Source organism: Thermobia domestica, chromosome 11 (assembly GCF_964235325.1).
Source record: "Thermobia domestica chromosome 11, izTheDome1.hap1.1, whole genome shotgun sequence".
In the NCBI taxonomy this organism is placed as follows: Eukaryota; Metazoa; Arthropoda; class Insecta; order Zygentoma; family Lepismatidae; genus Thermobia; species Thermobia domestica.
In genome coordinates, this window is record NC_137464.1 from 229,071,889 (window position 1) to 229,091,388 (window position 19,500).

Consider the following 19,500-nt stretch of genomic DNA (forward strand, 5'->3'; position numbering starts at 1 on the left):
TTTTCTATAATTGTACAATTAATATTTCCTGTCACTAATCCATAGAAACTCTCAAAGTTTATTCTTTGAGAGGTCCTATCATTTAGTGTAATTCCCCGAATTTTGAAAATATTCCGAAATTCCCCTGCGGCATTTTTAAGCCGAATACTATAATTTTTTGGCCCTAATCCTATAAATGTTACAAACTCCCACCCTTCTTCAATTTCATCAGTAAGATCACCCAAATAGCTGCCAAGCTTCAACGGAGGTTCCCTATCTTTTTTACACGTAAACATAATACTGTCTGTGTCACAATAAATTACGTCTTCAGGTCCTACAGTCACAAGTAAATCATATAATTGTAGCCTGGCCCATGAAGTAATAAAACCGGCAAGGACAACATTGGAAAATTGCAGAGGTACATTTTCGGTTTCCAAGTCTTTATATGTTAGAATAAGATGTTCATCACCAACTGGAATAACACTATGAACCTCATATCTCGGTGTAGCAAGGTACCTATGGAACTCTGCCCCACTATCAATAATCACACACTGTGTCATATCTGTACGCTGTCCCCATTTTCCGTATAAGGAATTGAGGTACAACTTCGCGCATTGTCTAAGTCCAGGGTTCGTCCTAATATTATCTTTATTTAATTTTATGCCTTCGTGAGCATAGTAATCGTCAATATACTTATCTTTGTCTTCTTCAGTTTTACACCAAGCAGGATAGCCTGAAGCTTCCTGCTTCATCTGAAGAAACGTATTCACATAGTCCCGGAATAAACTAGGTGAATTCCGATCTTCAGAACCCATGAGTTCAAATTCCCATATTTCATAAATTTTGACGATTTTATATCCGTTTTCAAGAGCACGGTGAAGCTCTGGTGTACAAAAAGTTCCAGTTAATGCGCGTTCAGTATCACTATGTGTGCAATTATCAATAGTTTCTCCTTCCATACATAGCCTACAAAGTCCAAATATTAATCGGCTTTGTGCTACATACGGTAAGATGGGAAAAAAGAGTTGTTTAGGAGCCAATACAGTACATTTTACAATCCCATGAATTTTTCCCACATCTGGGAAAACCGGCCCCTTATGCACCTTAGGTGCCCCCACCGGAAGAGGTTTCCTTGCCATGACGTAGGGGTATAACGATGTAATATCATAATAAAGAATGGATTCATCGTCCGCACAATTCACATAAGAACGAAATACTTCAGTACGGCCTCCGTTGTAGCAACTCTTAGGAATAAGAAAGTCGGCAGTAGTATCACAATGTTCTTTAAGGAACTTTTGTAAATCTACATCTGTGCGTACTTTATTATCCCAAGAGCACTCCCATATTTCATACAAATTCATTTTTAGAATTTCTGTGAAATATTTTCGCCGGATTTCCGTATGTTCGTACCTTTTTTCAAATGTGTTGTACGGACCATGTGCATTATCTATTATGGCATTACGGTTATTTGGAAAACACGTTTTACAGGCATGCCAGTAGCATCCCATAAATTCGAACACGGCATTAAGCTCTGCATTGTATCCGTCAACATTATACCTTCCAAAAGATTGTTCTCCGTTTCGTCCAGCATGCTGGATTTCTATACCCATTTGGTGTTCCATATACTTTAGCCATTTCATTGCTTTTTCACTGGTTTTTGTTTTATAATGGTACCCCAAAGGTGGTATAACAGAAATACTTTCTTCTGGAAGATATGATGTACGATATGTTTGCATGGCTAAACTTGCAATCGTAGACGATACTAGAAAACATTGTAATCCACCCGTTTTCTCTTCTATGATATTACTAAATTTAATAACAGCTTCTGTGAGAATTCTCACATCATTTTCACAATACTCTAGCATTTCCTTTTGCAAATTAAATTGCTCTCCCAATTGCACCCGTTCTTGGTGCCATCCCTCCAACCGCTTTCTTTCTTCACCAGTTCGCGATTCAGGATCATAGTACTCTATTCCGGGATATGGTCCTACATAATTTTGGTTCTCTACTGTATTAAACAAATATGGGAAATCTCCCTTCTTTAAATTTTCTGAAAGGCCTAACGTTTTAGGTAATTTTGATAATTTTACACCAACAAACAAATAACTATCTCTAAAAATGATTTTATTATGAATAGAAATACTAAAAATCTTTTGACCCTGAATTAAAGTTTTTGGAATGATATGCTGGGACTCAATGAGAGATCTCAAACAGAAAATGTTATCAAAACGACTACCATTATGACTTATGACGCATACTTTACTAAATAGGGGTCTATCTAATAAAATATGTGCAATAAATTCATCAATGGTTTTAAAAGAAAACGAGCGGTTACCGTTTTCATCACCACATGTACTGCAGGCTTCATCAATGCCTGTGTTCATACATTTATGGCATACATGTCTAACGCATACCAAGCAAACAACGTGTTCCCGCTCCCCACGCTCATTTTCCGGTTTGAGCATGGTTTCTACGTCAAAGACAATATAAAGAAACCTCTTGATATGAGTAGGTTTTACTTTCTTCACATAACATGAGTGACCTTCCTGTACATGTTCACGACACGTACTGCAAAAGTATTCACCACATGTATGATCAGATTTACGTGTTCTTAAATCATAGAGTGCATTACAGTTGATGCAAACTTTCACATATTCACACACATTCTTGCCAAATTTATTACCTTTTAAGTGATTGTCGAAACATTCACCCCTAGTAAAATATCTATTGCATGCATTGCATTTCATTTTATCCATCGTAACATCTACTTTGTGCATATGTTCACAAGCTGAACACATTAACTCACACTTATGATAACGATTCAAACTTTTAAAACCCTTTAAACAATGCAAACAGTACTTTTCTTTTCTTAGAAATGACGTTATAGTACGAATAGGACGGAAATGTCCAATAGTTCCTCTTTCATCGTAATAAATATAGATGGGTTTTGCATTTTGTAACTCTGGTCTTTGTATTTGTGTTTCCGGATAACGTACTCTAAATTCACGTTTGCTTTCGGGTACTTTTTCATAAATAATAATTTGATAGTTTGGAGTTAAATGTTTCTGAAATAATTCAACGTCATTAAAATCGCAACCATCTTTAACGCTAACACCTGCCTCAGTACAAAGCTTAATTGCTCTACCTTTTAATGTATCTCGAGTTGGATTTGTTAATTGACTCAAATTTCCACGTGTTTCGGTATGCTTTGCTATACCCCAAGCAATACTTTTAGGTAAGCAAAGTTTGTCATTATCGGTTCCCGGAAGCTCAACCAAATGTTGTACTAAAAATTCATTTAACGGTAAATATTTGTTTAGTGTGGAATTATTATCACGTGTTCTTCCAGCACCAAACATGGAATTTACTATATGAAATCGAAAGAGGACATGATTACCTAAAAGGAAGTCTTCATTACTATTTAACACTCTAGTAATGGAAGCTAAAACGGACTTAGCAGAAATGTCTTTGCGGCGTCTCCATGGAACATACACTGCTTTCTTATCCTTACTATTGGAGGAATCAATGTACATTCCAACAAAATCATTAGGTCTCGCATTGTTTAGTACATTATCCAATGCGAAGTTCATTAGGTTTTCAATATAGGCCGCAGGATTTCTAATTTCATCATTTCCCATTGGCCTTACCGCAATTTCATGTCCCACCAAGTTAAACTTAGTGAAACTTTTTCTGCTTTCACGTACTACTTCGAAATTACCTTCCCCTGTATTTTGAACATCTGTATGTCCGCTACGTTTACTTGGAGAAACGTAACCAGAAGTACTAGGTTGTGGAGACCCCATTCCGTAACCACGAGTATCCCGTGAACATTGTACACTTGATACCTCTACTTCATTATTTACAACATCCACAGGATTTTGTCCGTTTTCACATAACTCGTTTAATAAAGCCTCCACATAATCAGATGTTCCAAACTCATCGGGATTTACTAAAACTGCGGAATTTTGATTTGTTTGTGTACCATCTGCTGCTTCATTTTCTATTTGTTCATTAATAATTTCATCAATTAAATTAAAATCTTCTTCTTGAAGTATGTTTTCCAAGGGTTGACTTTCTTGGTGGACCGAGGTTACGGAATTTTCAACAGATGGCATCACATTATTATGAACCAAAATAAAACGCGATCCATAATTACAAAATTCGGCTACCTCTGCTGCATTTATCCTATCACCTTGTGCACAATTAAAATAATTAAAATGAATGAATTTGTCATGTGCCCACTGGTACATGATTTGCTCACGGAAAAATCCGTGTACAAATAAGTCAACAATGTCAGCACTAGACATTGCATATTGCAATATAAGTGCTTGATTATCATGGTAAAAATTAAAAAGAGCTGATAGCAAGGTATCATACCTTTCACTGCCACGAAATCCCTGGCGTTGCTTATCCATAATTCTCCACCAGGTCTCCAACACGCGCTCCTTTGTATTCAGGCCTTCTATGACACCACCCAGGTAAATTTCATCAATTTCGTTAAACTCGTTTACGTATGATGCACCAAGAAATTCCATCTGTAAAATATAAAAACAAAAATTAGTATACATTAAAATAAATACAACAATATAATGTTATTCAGTTAACAATATTATTTAGTTTCTTTCTAAGAAGCTCTACTTATTTTTTTCTGTTAATAGAACACTCATAGAGTGTGATCATCATTAAAATTCTGCAAGAACTTCGTTGTTAAAATAGAGTGTGATCATCATTAAAATTCTGCAAGAACTTCGTTGTTAAAATAGAGTGTAATCATTAATAAAATTCTGCAAGAACTTCATTGTTAAAATGGAGTGTGAACATTTTAAAATTATGCAATAACTTTGTTCATAAAATAAAGTGTGAATCTATTAAGAAACATGTTTTGCACAATTGTAAAACAAATTTCGTTTGTTTTAAAATGGGGTATTATTGTAAATATTTAACAGTTTACAATTTTTAAAAATACTTTATATACCAATATTTAATCAAAGTATAAAAACATTATCATTCAAATATGTATAATATATAAATATACTTACGATGATCTTCTATGTAAATCTGGTATGTATTCTAAAGTTGATAAAAATCAGGATTTCTTCCTTCCTTCCTTTCTTCTTCTTTTTTTCTTCTTATCTTGTTTTGAATTTCAACAACTGTAACAATACAGTTAATATTAATACTCTTTTCTAAATATAATATTTTAATATTTCTTTTATTATATGGTTGTATAAATTTAATCACTAACTAAGTAAATATCGTGTTAAAGGTACGGTTACCAACATTCATATGATAATATTTCCTTAGCAACGGGGGTATATATACACAATGCTTAACAAAAAAATAAAAATAAAACCAGTTTAAACCGGTTTAAACACCTGCAGCAAAGCAAACAAAAGAAATTCCTAGCACTACTAACAAAGAAATTTTTTAGACCAATAACATAAGGTACAAATTACATCATATTGTGTAATATTGTTACTGTTACTAAATTTAAAATATGTTAAACCACCTGCGTACAAGATTACAAAACCAAATGCTTTTGGGTACGAGACTACAAAACGAAAAGCGTTTGAGTACGAGACTACAAACTGTGTTGTAGCTTATACAGGTAGTAGTGTTATACTCTGTGTTAATATTATAATTATTATTTTAGACGGTAATTACATTATATTTAATGCAAAGTATACGTATACTAAACGTGTACGGTAAATCATAATACGTTTTTTATGTTTATGTTTGATTAAGTTTGTTAATGTTTGTGTAATCATGTACACAAAATGTAAATAAACTGTTATGTTTATGTTCGGCAATGTTCGGAAAAGTTCGGTTAAGTTCGAAACCATTTGTGTGGCACATTAACCAATATGTACAAAATTCTACATACATTTTTGTTTGTTCGGCAATGTTCGTAAAACTTCGGTTAAGTTCGTGTTAACTTGTTTAACTTTTTAATTATTACTGTTTTAAAAATAATGTATACTAGATTAATGCACATTAAAATTCATCCGCCATGTTTGTTTCTTGAAAGAACGACACCTGTACCATAACATTCACATTAGTGTGTATAAGACTGTGCGTGTGTGTACATATGCCATAGCAAGTTACCGAGTGCTGTTTGTCCGGCAATACCCCGCGCAGTTTCCGGGCAGCAATATTTTACGCGTCCCGCGTCGCGAAAACCTTTTTCCGGGCGCAAATACCGCGCGGCGCGTACCGGTCGCGGTAAAAAACGCGCGGCGCGTACCGGTTGCGGTAAAAAAGCGCAAAAAAGGTATTTATTTTAGTAATATTATTCATTTTACCTATTCATATAAAAATATACCCTTTAATAAACATATTTCCAAAGTTTGAAAAAAATCGACGCCATATTGTTTATGTAAATTCATTAAATTTTTAATTTAAAGTTACATTGTTCTAATGTATATAGTAATGTTCGTTAGGTCCTAACGATTAAGAAAATATCTTTCTTTTCTTTCTACGACCAATAGTTTGGCCAAAAAAGCGAAAAAATAAAAAACTATACTTTTGGAACACACTGTATATAAATTTCAAAAAAATAAAAATTGTTCAAATGTATCATGTAGGGTGTCTTTCTATATAGATTTTGACCTGATAAATCGATTTCTGTTGTCCATTTTCACCTACGATGAACCGTTTAGGATTTATGACCATTTAAAATTATTTTCAAGTTACAGTGTTCTAATCTGTATAGTCATGTTCCTTAGGGTCTAACAATTAAGAAAATACCTTTCTTTACTTTCTACGACCAATAGTTTGGCCAAAAAAGCGAAAAAATAAAAAACTATACTTTTGAAACACCCTGTATATAAATTTCAAAAAAATAAAAATTGTTCAAATGTATCATGTAGGGTGTCTTTCTATATAGATTTTGACCTGATAAATCGATTTCTGTTGTCCATTTTCACCTACGATGAACCGTTTAGGATTTATGACCATTTAAAATTATTTTCAAGTTACAATGTTCTAATCTGTATAGTAGTGTTCCTTAGGTCCTAACAATTAAGAAAATACCTTTCTTTTCTTTCTACGACCAATAGTTTGGCCAAAAAAGCGAAAAAATAAAAGAACTATACTTTTGAAACACCCTGTATATAAATTTCAAAAAAATAAAAATTGTTCAAATGTATCATGTAGGGTGTCTTTCTATATAGATTTTGACCTGATAAATCGATTTCTGTTGTCCATTTTCACCTACGATGAACCGTTTAGGATTTATGACCATTTAAAGTTATTTTCAATTTACAGTGTTCTAATCTGTATAGTAGTGTTCGTTAGGTCCTAACAATTAAGAAAATACTTTTCTTTTGTTTCTACGACCAATAGTTTGGCCAAAAAAGCGAAAAATAAAAAACTGTACTTTTTGAACATACCTCGTATAAAATCGAAAAAAATAAAAATTGTTCAAATGTATCATGTAGGGTGTCTTTCTATATAGATTTTGACCTGATAAATCGATTTCTGTTGTCCATTTTCTCCTACAATGAACCGTTTAGGATTTATGAGCATTTAAAATTATTTTCAATTTACAATATTCTAATCTGTATAGTCATGTTCCTTAGGTCCTAACAATTAAGAAAATACTTTTCTTTTGTTTCTACAACCAATAGTTGGCCGTCAAAAGCCAAAAATGTAATGTTACAGCCCTACATGTCCACCCGCCACTGTTAGCCCCCACAAAAAATTGTTCAATTTTATCGTGTAAGGTGTCTTTCTATATAAATTTTCACCTAACAAATCAATTTCTGTAATCCATTTTATCATATAATCAATCGTTTAGGAGCTATGCCCATTTAAAGTTATTATACGGAAAAAAATCTTAGTCTTTATGCATCAACGCCATCTATATACCAACACATGTCAGTAGCATACATGCTTTTGTGCGGTTAACATGAATCCGTATCGGTCTCGTCTTATTTGTAGAACCGACATTCCCTCATACGTTTACCGACAAATTCATTTTGTCGTTTCCCGTCTTTTTTTCCCGCCATATTTTAGTGCTTCGTATGTGCTTCAAACATTGAAGAGGATAACATTCTGTGTTACGTAAGTATCATCATTTTAACATTTCTATACTTTACATGTAGTTTCGCATACAATGTAATGCAGCTTTACATATTTAAAAAAAAATAGTCACTTAGAATTTCAATAAACCGCACGCATATACGCCACTGATATCAACATATAAATTATTTATTTTCGTTTATTTGGTATTCCGTTCCTCATGGCTTACACAAACTTACAGTTTCTGTGTTCAAAAACATGATTTCACCGTTCCTTTTTAAAGACCATAAATTCCTTTGCATTCAGCTAGGAATAAAAAAAAAAGCCTGAAGCAGGTTAACCCCGCGCCTTCCCCCTGTCTTCCGCTCAGCAGCGCACATATGCATGCTTCGCTCTACCTCTTGCTCTTTTCGTTAAACTGTTCCCCGCACGTCTCCTCTCCTCTTACGCACCCAACGCATTTATCCAAGCTTGCTCTCTCTCTCTCTCTTCCTCTTTTCGTCAAAGTAGAAGCACCAAAATCCTCCCACCCCTCTCCTCCCCTCGCACGCACACTAACGCATTTATGTGTGTTTCCCGCATCTATCGTTCGCGCTCTTTCCTTCCTCCTCCCTACCGGCACACCAATACATGCATGCTTCCCGCATTCTATGTATCTCTATCTCTCTCTCACACGCACACTAACGCATTTATGTGTGTTTCCCGCATCTATCGTTCGCGCTCTTTCCTTCCTCCCGCCCCGCAACACCGAGCACTTCGGTCCCCACCTTGCACTCAGCGTTTATGTATGCTTCCCTCTCTCGCTCTTTTATGTTAGAAAACAATCTGTCCACGATATGCTTCTTGGTGTTTTAAATCCCCTCATAAAAACCATTCAGGAAATGCGCAGCATTTCTGGTTTGCATATTTCAATCTTAAATTTGCCGTAACAACGGTTCTATCTGACATTTGTCCAATAAATAAAAACAAACACAAGTCATTTTAATTCGTGTAAATACATTTAAAATCCAAGTTCAATATTTATATAAATGGTAAATTTTAACTTACTTTTTTCCTTCCAGTAATTCCAAAATTATTCTCCAAACAACACACTCACAGAAAAAATACACAAGCCAAGTTTCCACAACGCCCAAAAGCACACTATATAATCTGCTCTCATTTCAAACTTCGTTATATATATATTCGTTAACCTGGGTGGTTCCAGCGTTCACACACACCCTTCCAATTTTCACAAAAAACAAGTACAAAGCTATTCTTTAAAGTTAACAAGAATCTTTTACAGAAAAAGGGCTTCTTCTTTTCTTTCTTTTTTATTCTATCAGGGCATGCTAAATGGAACATTTTTCTGTCTAACAAGTCACAAAAATCTTTTTTTTCTTTTCTAAAAAGAGTAACGTTCAACTCAAAATTACACGGAGTCTCATCCCTCAACAATAAATGTCACATACGTTTTTCTCAAATAACTTTCTACATCCTAACAACTTAAAAGATCTTTTTTTCTTTCTTTCTTTTCTAAAAAGAGTTAGAGATACAGGTGTGTCCCAACCAACATAACATTTTCTCATCCACACACACACACACACACACACACAAAAAAAAAAGTTTCGCTTTCTATTGTAGTAATTTTAACTATTCCCACGTTAATTTAAATTGGTCCTTTGCTCAAAAGGACACTACACTTTCCCTATGCAATCTTGTGCCATGTCTCTCAGTATGGGGTAATGTAACAACTCTCACAAAGTGACATGTGACATTTTCAAGGTATTTCTTACATTCTCTCTCCTTCAGTATACTCATTGCTATTTCTCCATAGGGTGCATGTTACAGTGCCCCCAATTAACCAATGTCCAGAGCACAGTACACCCCCACCACCTCCAAAAAACCTGGAACACACACATACAAGCAGGTGTCTCCTATTTCTTTCTTTTCCATGCAGTAGAAATTACAGGCCCCCAATCAAGCAATGTCCAGAGCATAGTTCGCCCTCCTCCTCCAAAAAACTGGACCACCCAAAATTACAGTACACCTGTGTATATGTTTCTTTCTTTCTTTAGTACACATCAAAGAATTCTCTCCCTACTCATGCCATTCTTAGGTTACATGACTTTCTCACGTCCTGCTGTTACACTATTTTCTGGCTTCCAACAGTTAAACTTTCTCATACAATATATTCTTTTCTTTTAATGACACAATGTTCAAATTGTAACAGTGTTACAAAAAGCTTGTCAATTTCAAATTCTATCCTTTTCTTTCATGTTTCTCATGTTTCTCCGCCTTCCAACAGTTCAAGTATTGTGCAACATCCATATGTCACATTAAATTGACACTTTGTTACTTCCTTAATTGACATAATGATGAAAATACGTGACAGCTTCAAAAGAAGCATCTGCTATACATTTAAATCGCTGCTATACATTGAACAAAGGAACCATACGGCTTAGGAATGTTTACATAATCCACTATTCCTACTCACTTATCTGCTTTCTGTTTCGTGTCATTTAGAAAATCGGCATTTATTTTCGCGTTTCTTAACACTTGAAAACGGAAAGTCACTAAGTGACTTTTGATAACGGTACCTCACGCAAAATAATATTGTCTAGGGCGCTCTTGTTCCACATTTCAATTATATTTTATCTATTTGAAGATATCACATAATTACTGTAAAATTAGCGGTATTAATTTCGCCGGGATGAGGCCTCTTAATTGTTAAAGTGACACCAAACTTGAACGTTGTCCTTTTCATATGAAGTGTGCACTTAACTCTCACATGTTGGCGATTTAAAACTAAAGAGTGAGTGCGTATTTCCATTGAAGCCTTCTGTTTCAGAGACAAGTTATGAATTATTCAGTGACAATTTGTGTATGTACTTGTTATCAGTACAGAATATCTAATACAAGCAGCATTAAACAATAACAGAAAAATATTTTCAGTTTGTTATCTCTCAAAATATCTTAAATAATAGAAAACAGGTGTCGTCTTTCTTAAATATTATACGTAATTTAAATGATGTATTTATCTTCAGCTTGTAGCTGAAGATTTAAAAAAAAAAAAAAAAAATCCAAATCCCATTTGTTCGAGTGATTCCATATGAGGAATAAGACTCTCTCTCCGTACAGATAGACATTTAGTATGCATGATTCCTCCGAAAAGGGTGTTAAGTAACTGTGACCCGGGCATGCACCTTCATGCACATTGAAAGAGCATCTGTTGCCGACTACCTTGGTTGAATAGGCTTAAAAACCGTCGGGCGGATTGACGCCCTGTCCGATTGATGAGCAGATCGTGTTCCACGCATCAGACGCACGCCACACCACAATGAACATGTGTCATCCTTTGATCGATGCAGGAATGTTCTTTTTTTTTAAACTTGTATTTATTATTATTATGTATTCTAGTCTGCAATTGCTTCCTTTTACTATCTCACCCCGGGAATGGAGCTCAGCATCAGAAAGGGAAGAATTGACTTTTGATGTCTTGAGCAGTGTTGCCAGACATATTAGACTACCCATACATACACAATAATTCTGGAAAGTTTTAACTTAGTTTCCTGTCATTCGGAGCACGAAAGTTCAAGGGTGATTCCAGTTGGTAAGGGAGTTTGATCGCCAATTGGTATTTGGCACAGGTCAAATACATTATACAGTGAAACCTCCCTAACGGACACCTCTCAAGAGGCAGGTATGTAGGAATGTTTTTCGGGAGGAGTCCCAAGCTTTTTGAAAAGGGTACATATTCAATACGAGTAGAAATTATAATAAAATTTTCAAAAATCACCCCTAAAGTTAGACTAAATTTACAGAAAGGTAGGAATTTTGGTGGAGTCCAGACCTTAAGGACATCTCTACATACGTCTCTGCCTTTGAATGTCCCTCCTACGAACAGATTACTTTTTTGTCATGGCAAATATACTGTACAGAGGGGTCAAAAATACACTTACTGTTCGCCAGTCCATATCTCGTGGCAAATTTGACTTGACGTCATTAATTTAAGCAATATCTCTTGTGAGAAGCCACATTGGTAAAATAAATTTTAAAAAAATATATAGCTACAAATAAGGGAAGAAACAACCTCAGAAAGCTATGTTCAGCAATTAATATATTTGGTAAACTTTCTTCCCTTACTTTATATTTGAAGACCACAGGAGAAAAAGGAGGGAGGTCAAGAAATGGTCAAAATGAGTTAACAGCAGAATAATGTAGCCTGAAAGATGTTTGCATGGACTAAATCGCACAGTAAGAAGAAGGTTAGTCGCTAAGAAATTTAGTGCTAAAGAGTCTGACTACGGGGGAAGAAGTACGTAAGTTATTGGTTAAACAGGGCAATTATTGTGTGGAATTATATATATAAAAAAAAAATGACTTGTTGCCTCCTTTTCCCCCTGTAGTCTTCACTTATAAAATTTAATTTTTTTCCCGATGTGACACACTGTAAGACCTACCATTGCAATCAATGATGATTTCAGGAAATGACCCGGAGAAATTCTCTCCACCCGGAGCTACGAATTTCCCCATGGGGTTATATCTCTGGTTGTGCTCAACGTGGATTGCCAGTCTCTTCGCAGAATAATTTCATCCTAATATATTATTGAAAATTCCCCCGTCGGGGAAAATCTGAGATCATCACTGGATTCAGGATACTAACTGACAAATTACTTTGCGATAATAACTCAGCCACTAGCTATTTCCGTGTCTGGTAAGTGCCAACAGATTTTGTATTTCGTTGTAAATATGTATACACATAATATATGTTTCTTGTGATTTTTAAAGTCAATCTAACCTAAGGTCTTTTTTTTTTTTAAATATAGTATATGAAGATGTGTTATTTTACTATAATACTTCTACTTTCAATATTCATACATAAACATTTTAATGTCAAATTAATTCAACTCTTACAGCGTTTAATATATGTAAAACGTGTTTTTTTTACGAGCTGCTAAGTTTTCTTTTAAAAAAATGAATTTCATTACTAAATTCATAGAGGAAATAGGCACTTCTCTTCTCGTTTTTGCTCATACAGAATCTACCAGCAACTATCTGTTGCAGTAAAACGTATTCATGGTATGTATGACTATGGAGGTTTCATCAGCGTGAAAAATCACTAGCTTCAAGGAACGCTACTAGGAATATAAAAGTGGGTGGTCGATAAAATATGTCCTCTTGTCTTGTCACGTGAAATAAATAAATAAAAAGTGTCATTTACATTATAAAGTGTTATTTTTTTCTATTTATTGAATTTCCATGTATCTACTAAAGAAGACAGCAAAAATATCAACTTCTAGAAAAGGGGGTAAGGGAACTCACGTTACCTTCTTATCATCTTGTTGCTTAATTTAGGATTTAGATTTCTGGATTTTCGGCGTCTATGGCCATGTTAGCCCGTCACGTATGAGGGATGACGCCCCTCGGCGAGCACACTATCCGGGGAAAGGGAAGGAAGGAAGCGGGCCTGGAATCTATAATTTAGGTACCACTCCGGCATTTGCCTGGTTTGAATGAGAAAAAACTCATTCAGGATGGCTGAGCTGAAAAAGCTTTTTTTATACTTTTTTCGACCAAGTGCGTCTTGTTGCTCGAATACAACTGTACAAAAATTCTCCTCTTAGGTTAAACCGTAAAATAATAATAATAATAATAATAATAATAATAATAATAATAATAATAATAATAATAATAATAATAATAATCGTAATTACAACGTATCGATACGCTTCAGGAAAACACCTACATGAGGGAAATTTTTGATGTTCGTTAGTGTGTTGATATACGTAAAGGCCTAGAAGCCACACCAGAGCCAGATTTAAGTTTGATGAGGACTTAAGCTATTGATGGTTATGGGGCCCTTTGTATGTCCAGCTGTGCAACCAGTTCATGCAGAAAGTATATACAGAAATGAGCAAACGAGGGATATTTTAGGGAGCACGCTAGCAGAAGGGTCCCCATTACTTAAGTCTACATCATAAGAGCCCACACAACAAAAATTATTATTGCTGTATGTAAAAAAAAAAAAAATCTTGGCGTAACGGCCCGATTTGTGGGCCTGAGGCGTTCCATGCCATCTGTTAGCGACTGGTGGAACTACGTCTAGTCTAGCGACGAACGCGTAGTCAGTGCGCCACATCGCTTTATCGCTAACCGACGTATTGGGAGCTTTCTAGACCTAGCAATCGCCACGTCTTTTATTCACATGACTTCCCAGTTTGCTTCACGACGCTGGGTGGACGCCGAAAATGGGGGAAGCACTGGCCGGGAATCGAACCCGAGACTACGCGGACATGAATCCAACGCTCTACCCGCTAAACTACAGAGTCCCCTATTGTCCTATTGTTACATGTACATTATATATATATATATATATATATATATATATATATATATATATATATATATATATATATATATATATATATATATATATATTACAGTATATTTTGTAATTATATATCTAGTTCTCTTTTCCTTTAATTTTTGGGACCCCCGGCACTGACCACACCGTTCAACGTATCGACAAAAAAAAAAAAAAAAAAATCAGAACAGGAAGTTCCGATTTTTTCTTGTTATCCCCTACACACATATATCAGTGTAAAAGCTCATGCGTAGTTCTCGAAAAAGAAATTAAAAAAAAAAAATTAAAAATCACGTGCAAGAACCACGTCATGTACTAAGACTGGTACTGAGGTATTCCTTCATTAAACTCTTCACTATGACAGTAGAAATACAGCAGTAAATAGAATGGTTTAATGAGCTATGGCCTAAAATTGTCATTAACTCTTTAAATTTTAATTTCGGTTTAAGTAAAATATTGTCTAAAAATAAGACATATTTTAGTTAATAAATTACATTTAGGGTAACAAAATGACATACTAAAGGGTAAACTTTGATGCGTAGTTTCCGAGATAATCGAAAAAAACAAACGAACTTTTGTGATGCTAAAAACTGTGTCGTTCGTTTGCTAATAATAACACAGCCACACACACACACACACATAAAAGTTCTGTGCACCGGTTCCTAGGGTATGGGTTCGATGTATTTTGTTACACAGAATCCAAATTTCCAAACTTCAGGAAGATTGACCTTGTCAATTTTTTTTCTTACCGGCGAAAAACTTGGACAGGGACACATGTCAAGACCAAGCGTTCAATGATAATATTTGCAACACAGCCGAGGTCATTTACTTCTTTTCCCCAAAGCAAAGAGATGATTTCCTCCGTAAGCGGGCGGCGGGGCGGGGTCCGAAGTGTTTCACATATTTTCCGAGGGCACACTTGAAATAGAAAAGCTCTAACTGAAAGGAAGTGGCCAATCAGTTTCCAACGGAAGTTCAGAACCACATTTACGAAGCACCCACCTGATGTCAAAGTAATTAAAGGATGTTTGAAACAGCTCTCACAATCAGAAACAATAGTAGATAAATGTGACGAGAGAAACGCTGACAAATAGGGAGCATAAGAGAATGTCGTCTTGGCGTTTTGTGTGAGACTGACGATGAGAACATTGAACGCTTGAAATGGAAATGACCAGAATATGATTTAAAACTATATGAATTGGTGTATCCTTGTATCAAATATTATGTCAATGGCTATTTCAATGAAAAACTATGAATACTTTCAATCAGGTTAAAAATGATGATCAGATCTGTCTCCAACAGCTATCTCCTCTTCAAAAAGATGAACAGTAACCAACATGTAACTTCCTGTCTTTATCTTTTTGTTTCTCCAAGCACGCTATATCCATTTTATTGTGGGCTTTATAATGTTTTAAATCAGTGGTCGCCAAACTTATGAAGCTTCTTTGCTATAGTGCCATTTTTAAATCTTACTGTGAGCCACCAACCAAAAGAACTACTGGTACCAACTTAAAAAAAAAATCTTACATTTGTTTATTGCCTATCAAGTGGAGGAATCAAGGTTAGCCAATCGGAGCGTTAACGCGATCTACCGACGATGTCCCCACGAGCTGCGGTCGACAGTTTGACGATCACTTTTTTTTAAAATTATTTGCTTGCAGCGCTTCACAAGACTCGGCTTTGTCTTCTCTTCCTGTTAGTTTGACCTTGATTGTTATCAGCATGAAACAGTCACTTGACTTTATTTAGTGTATAATGTAGATCGTCGTACATTAGACACCAAGGGCCTTATGCAGAGTCGTTCTGACGCGTGGTTAGTGTCATACTAGGGTGCAGCGTTTTACCACTTTTTTTTTCGGAACGAAATGTAATACCTGACAAAAGTGGCCCATCCACATGAACATTAAATGTATAGATTTTTTTTTTTCAAATCAGATAATATCTTCTGTGAGAACTATTGCCTCAAAGTTTCAAAATTTCACTGAAAATTACAAAAAATACCAAAATTGCTCATTACTTTTAGTTATGTTAAAGTAAACATATTTTTGGATTTATATATGTCAGATGCTATGAAAACTGACATTCAAGTCTCAAAATGCCAGTTATGTGCCCTTGGGGGATAGGGATGCCTCCTCTGGGGCCAGAAAAGGGGACAAATTCAGTACATTTAAGCGGTTGTGCAGTCCTCGCTCACCTGGTCATATAGCCTGTCCAAGCGTCCCAGAGTCTACCACGTGGAGGTGGCTGCACCTAGGGCTCCTGCGCCAGCCCTACCCAACCAACCAACCATATATAGGGACGGATGAACTAATCTAATTCGTCACTGTCAGGATAAATTGTCTCAAATTGGGACTTTGCAATTTAGACACAGCTTGCCTAGAATGTAAGTTTCCGTCTCTAGCATCACTGCCACATACTCGAGAGGCTGCTTCAGTGACTAATTTCACTATCCGTTCTACTGCCATCGTGTGGCATGGATAGACGGTGGATGACTATTCTGGCACAGTGTTGTCAGAAAGTGAAAGTTTGTCCATGAGCTATTTGTTTGATATCGTCCTTAGAACTGGTGGTACAGTTATTGAAACATCAGTGCTTTCCCAAAAGATCATTTCAGTGCAATCTTTCGCCTCAAAATTCAGTCTGGGAATGATGTTATATCTAATAGTGTTATGAAGATTCTCTGCTTCGTGTTTTCGAGCACTAAGAATCTTATGTAATGCATCTTGTCGAACAGCAAGTAGACCATCAGTCATCATAGCGAAAAGAACATTCTCTGGGAGTGCGAGAAATGCACTTGTCTGATGAACGGATTACAGCCTGGTATTCATTTGGTAAGTATCTAGACCTGTGAATGTTCTCAAAGACGTGACGAGGACCATTAGCAATGGAAGACTTGAGATAAGTATCTCAGGTCTTTACTGCGTTTTCCGAGCTCTTCTGACTATGATGAGGTAAGTCACATTTTATTCGTTTGAATGACACCACTGGAAGCTTTTCACAGTCAGATAGTTTTGAACCTATGGGACCTGTGTAAGAATAGGGGCTTGAATTAGCGCCAATATTCGTGAAGAGAGCTCGGAAAGGCAGTTCATTAAAATGCAAGAGACAAATAGCCTGTTAGTTCCTTTAATTTTCGACGAATACCTCCCTTCCAACCAGTGTTTGTTCCATCACATCCAAGAACCTCAACTTCATCAAAGCCATCTTTGATTTGGTTCATGATGTACTCGAAAATAGCCGTGGTCTCGTCATGGCCAGAGCCAGAGGATGGTGTCACGTCACCAACGTATTGAGAGTTAGGTTCAGCCACAAGTGATAAGTGCTCTTCTCTAACGATGCCTGCGGTGTTTTAGTGTCTTCCCTTTGACCATCAAAGTATAGGCTTTAATGGGATAATCATTTCTAGAACTTTCTTTTAAATTCCGAGCAACTTTAAGTTTCGCATGCCTTATTTTGCTCCTGTCTACAATTAAAACAGAGTTATGTTGCTAGATTGATGAGAAGTTATAATTCCCTCATTTAAAGCTGCCTGAAGCACAGTTGATGTTATATGTACCGCAACCCTTTCGCTTACATTATATCTCTGAGCACTCATAGCAGTTTCAGTCAAATCTAGCTTCGGTTTAGATGTTCTGTCTCTGGGTTTGGTCTCTTCCTCAGAAGAGCTTTCCTCTGCTTTCTCTTCAAGGTCTGCTTCATTGTCACTGAAGTCATTTTTGTGATATAATAAATAATATTGACTTTTTTTTTAAAAAAAAAAAAGAGAGAAATACAGAATTTTCTGTGTAAATAGTGTTTAGCAAACTATTATCTATAACGGTCAATTCATATAACCTGAAGGCAACAGTAACCAAATATAGCGCTTGAGAAATGGCGCCCAATTTGAAGCGTATCCGGCTCGTTCCTGATAGTGACGCTGAGTTACGCAGATCGGGACAGAAGGGCGTTGCAGTATTGTGAGGTGGAGGGGTGGGAGTGTCATGGTGAAAAATAACAATGCTCTACTACCACTATGAATCACCAGTAGAAGGAAAAGGCAAGGGCGAAAATAGCTGTAGAAACGCTTAATTGTACTGAATTTGCCCCCTTTGACGGTCCCAGAGGAGGCACCCCTATCCCACCGTAGGGGCATATAACTTGCATTTTGAGACTTGAATGTCAGTTTTCATAGCATCTGACATATATAAATCCAAAAATATATTTACTTTAACATAACTAAAAATAATGAACAATTTTGGTATTTTTTGTAATTTTCAGTGAAATTTTGAAACTTTGAAGCAATAGTTGTCACAGAAGATATTATCTGATTCGAAAAAAAATCTATACCTGTAATGTCCATGTGGGTGGGCCTCTTTTGCCAGGTATTATATTTCGTTCCGAAAAAAAAGTGGCAAAACGACCCACCCTAGTGTCATACTAAAGAGTTCGACTAACATATGTTTCCTGCAGTAGTCAGGCCTTTAGTATGACGCTAATGATAAGTCAAAACGACTCTGCATAAGGCGGCAAATGTTGTTCAAGATCTGTTCCACAAGGTTCATAAAAATTCACCTGTACTTCTTTCTGACACCCTCTTTCAAATGATGATTAGTTCTGTCTCCAACATGCAGAAAACAAGATCTTGGATTCTACTTAAGAAATCAGGACAGAGCTCTTCCTCTGTTTCTGCAGGTGAATCTTTAAATTGTCAAGAAGCTCAGTTATTTAATCTACCTTTAGTCGTACTAGAAACATTTCAAGTTTTAGGTATGCTCAGAAAGGGTTAACAGCTTTCTATTCGATGTTATTTTTCCGTACAAAAACGAAACACAAACTTTATATTACGGGCTGTAAGATGCATCAAACAAACAAGATTTTTTTGCAATTGATTAAAAAAAAAGAATTAAAAGATTGCGAACTTGGCCAAGAATTTTAGGAATGATCCCCTCAAAAAAAAAAAAAAAAAGCATCAAAAGACTGCGACCTTGGCCAATAACTAGGTTTTGGATCAGGGTCCACAAAATTTTTGAACGGTCCCTACATCGAGTTTTCGTATTATATGTGGAATTAAATATAAGGCCTACAAGAAAACTTTTGCTTGAAAAATATTGGATCTTTTGATCCAACAAAAAACAAAGAAAAAGAAATAACTTTTTGCAGGATATAAGAAAATTCTA

The 19,500-nt window shown here is 35.8% G+C and overlaps 1 protein-coding gene across 1 annotated transcript in view; it reads right to left on the bottom strand.

Annotated features, from left to right (window-relative positions):
• The window catches only part of LOC145664788 (poly(A)-specific ribonuclease PARN-like), a 324,400-nt gene that overhangs the window by 147,974 nt on the left and 156,926 nt on the right, over nucleotides 1–19,500 (bottom strand). The window lies entirely within an intron of this gene.